Here is a 602-nt window from a genome sequence, read left to right as displayed (position 1 = left end):
GCCCCACCCTATTTGCGCCTATGCTCGTAACATGAAAGCGAAGTATATAACAAACGATTCTAGAATAGTCCAGTCAAATTAGACCAAAAATCGACAAAGATCTGAAAAAATTCGCCCCCAACTGAATTTTGGCACACACTTAAAATGTACCTTCCCAATTAACATACTAAAAGTCCTGACGCCTAACCCCTGTGCGTATCTCTCCATCCCCTAAAAAGGGGTGAAATCTACCCTCTCACTATTTTTCTTATAACTCGTTAACCGTTGAACTCACGGTAAAAAGGTATATAACGAAAATTAAAGACTGTAAAATTTTCTATAAGAATATAATAATAAAATCACTTAAATTTTAACGTGGTAGTTTTAAGTAAAATATTTTGAAAAAAAATTGAATTTTTTTTTAAAATTTTTTTTTATTTAATTTTTTTTAACCAAAATTTATAGTTTTACACCAAAATGACCTATTAGAAAATTTATAGCCCTTTGTTTTTACATAATATACTATTATTTAATTTTTTTTATATTTATTACCATTAGATGTAAGGTTGTTGTTATCTACGGCTTATATATATGTTATCTATAGCGTTTATAATACGAAACAA

This window comes from Acyrthosiphon pisum, chromosome X, assembly GCF_005508785.2.
Source record: "Acyrthosiphon pisum isolate AL4f chromosome X, pea_aphid_22Mar2018_4r6ur, whole genome shotgun sequence".
In the NCBI taxonomy this organism is placed as follows: domain Eukaryota; kingdom Metazoa; phylum Arthropoda; class Insecta; order Hemiptera; family Aphididae; genus Acyrthosiphon; species Acyrthosiphon pisum.
Note: the sequence above shows the minus strand (reverse complement) of the source record.